The sequence below is a fragment of the Cicer arietinum genome, chromosome 6, assembly GCF_000331145.2.
Source record: "Cicer arietinum cultivar CDC Frontier isolate Library 1 chromosome 6, Cicar.CDCFrontier_v2.0, whole genome shotgun sequence".
Lineage (NCBI taxonomy): Eukaryota > Viridiplantae > Streptophyta > Magnoliopsida > Fabales > Fabaceae > Cicer > Cicer arietinum.
In genome coordinates, this window is record NC_021165.2 from 34,197,206 (window position 1) to 34,200,587 (window position 3,382).

The following is a 3,382-nucleotide window of genomic DNA, read 5'->3' on the forward strand; positions in this document are numbered from 1 at the left end:
TGAGGTTAGAAAATCAAAAGGTGTCTAATATAATTTTTTGACATCCTATCTCATTTGGACAAGGCCTAGTTCATTATGAGTTGTTAAAGGTTGAAGACGACGAAGATGTTGAACTCATGTTTGATGTTCATAAACAGTGGCCACAACTCGGATCTATCGAGTTATATGTCACATTTGAGGATGGTAATCCATTATACGATGTTGGTCAACCATCATCCTCAACCACACCTGACCCTGAATACCATTTCAAACACAAAACACTTATTCTTTTCAAAATAATGAATCTTACCATCCCGACCCATACCAACCCGAACCATACTTTGACCAGGCCGAAACATCTGAACCTGAACCATATATTCCACTAGGTGATATGGCCGATTTTGATCAACAAGAAATAAGTGAAGAAAGTGAAGAAGAAACATACTTTGATGAAGACAAGGACGATGAAGGTGACAATGACAATGGTGACGATCTAGAGCCAACATACGATCCACCATTCCATATGTGTAATCTAAATTTGGATTATACTTACCAATCCTCCGAGACGACGAAGATGTTGAACTCATGTTTGATGTTCATAAACAGTGGCCGCAACTCGGATCTATCGAGTTATATGTCACATTTGAGGATGGTAATCCATTATACGATATTGGTCAACCATCATCCTCAACCACACCTCACCTTGAATACCATTTTGAAACACAAAACACTTATTCTTTTCAAAATAATGAATCTTACCAGCCCGACTCATACCAACCCGAACCATACTTTGATCATGCCGAAACATCTGAACCTGAACCATCTCAACTTGAACCATCTCAACTTGAACCATATATTCCACTAGGTGATATGGCCGATTTTGATCAACAAGAAATAAGTGAAGAGAGTGAAGAAGAAACATACTTTGATGAAGACGAGGACGATGAAGGTGACAACGACAATGGTGACGATCTAGAGCCAACATACGATCCACCATTCCATATGTGTAATCTAAATTTGGATAATACTTACCAATCCTCCGAATTTGATATGCCATCTAATGAACTACCTCCATTAGATGCATCTTTTGAGATTGGAATGAAGTTTAGTAGCAAACCAGATTGTCAACTTGCAATTAAGCATTATCACATAAAACACTCCCTCAATTACCGTGTTGTGAAATCTGATCAATACATGTATGTAATTAAATGTGTCAATCCACAATGCTTGTTCAAATGCAGGGCTTCGTTAAGTCAAAAAAGTAATCAATGGGTGATTGGTCGTTTGAAAGGGCCCCACAATTGCGCAAATTCTTCTATGTCACAGGATCATACCAAGCTCGACTCTAACATCATATGCGAAAGCATAAAGTCTCTTTTGAAAGCTGACCCATCAATTAAAGTGAAGGTGATCATTGCACATATTCGGGAACGATACAACTATACAATCACCTATAGAAAGGCATGGATGGCAAAAAACAAAGCTATCGAAATGATTTATGGGAACTGGGAAAAGTCTTACAATGACCTTCCAAGGTGGTTGTTGACTATGCAAAAATTTCTTCCAGGAACTATTGTGGAAATGGAAGTATCAGTTGCATATCCTGATAATACTATATTACAGGGGTCAAAAATTTCCAAACGATTATTCTGGGCTTTCCCTCCGTGCATATCTGGGTTTAAATTTTGTAAAGCATTTGCCTCAGTGGATGGAACTTGGTTGTACGGAAAGTACAAGGGGACTATTTTGGTTGCTGTTGCACAAGATGAAACAAAAATACAATTCCCATTGCTTATGCACTTGTGGAAGGTGAGACAGGGGGTGCTTGGAGCTTTTTTTTTGAAAAATCTAAGGTATGTAACACCTCAAGTCGACATTTGTTTGATTTCAGATAGACACGAATCCATTAAGAGTGCCTATAATAATCCAAATAATGGTTGGCATGATCCTCCGTCAACACATGTGTACTGCATCCGACACATTGCACAAAATTTCATGAGAGAGTTCAAGGACAAGGGACTTCAAAGAAAACTCGTTTGTATGGGTAATGATCTAATTCTTTTTAGTATATTTTCCATTTATCACTTAATCATATTTGATAATTTTTACATCATTTCTTACAGAATATGCATTAAATGAGCCATCATTCAAGTATTACCGCAATGAAATCAAGATGGAAAATCCAGAGGCTTTAAGATGAATCGATAATATCCCCCCAAAATAATGGACTATGGCTTATTCTCAAGGTCGATGATGGGGACACATGACAACAAACGTTTCCGAGTCCATCAACGCAGTGCTCAAGGGTACACGCAATCTCCCAATCACTACTTTGGTACAATCAACATACTATAGATTGGGAGTTTTATATGCAGAAAGGGGACAACAACATCATACATCATTAGCTTCTGGTCGAGTATACGCAGACGATTGCATGAACAAGATTAAATGTGAAGTTAGTAAATCTAATACTCACCAAGTCATGCAATTCGACCGAAATCATTATTCTTTCATGGTGCATGAAACAGTAAACCCAAGAGAGGTGCGACCAATTGGTCATTTCGAAGTCAACCTTCAAAGAAAATGGTGTGATTGTGGAAAATTTCAAGCTATACATATTCCTTGTTCACATGCCATAGCTGCATGTTCTTATGCTCGTCAAAACTATTTAGTGCTTATATCTGACGTGTACAAGGTTGTTAATGTATTTAACATCTACAAAGAAGAGTTTCCACCTATACCTAATGAAGGATATTGGCCCACATATGAAGGTGAAACATTGTATCACAATCCTCAAATGCGGAGAATTAAAAAAGGTCGTCAAAACAATACCCGTATTAGAACTGAAATGGACGTTAAAGAAAAAGTACCGAAAAAATGTGGATTATGTCGATTAACTGGCCATACTCGAAAACATTTAATAATTATTTTTTACAAAAAACTACCCTTTTAAAAATTGACATTTCGAACTTGAATTTCCTAAAATTTTATCGTAATTTAAAATTTCTATTTATCTATTTTTATGAATTATATTAGTTATATATATATATATATATATATATATTACTTTTGTTATTTCATTAAAAATTAAAATATTCTTTTAACGAAAAAATTATTTTATAAATGCCCATTTGGAATTTGGATTTACTAAATTTTTTTCATAATTTAAATTTCTATTTATTTATTTTTTTATGTATTTTTATGAATTATAATAATTAATTATATATATAATTTTACTAAAAATTAAAAAAAAATTGATTTTTTTTTTAATTTAAAAAACTAGTTGGAAGTCGCCATTTGGGAGTTGGCCTTCCTTAAGGAAGTCGCCATTCCAAAGGGCAACTTGTAAGGGGAAATATTTTTTTTTTAAAAAAAGGAGCATTTTGGTAGATTTATTTCAAAA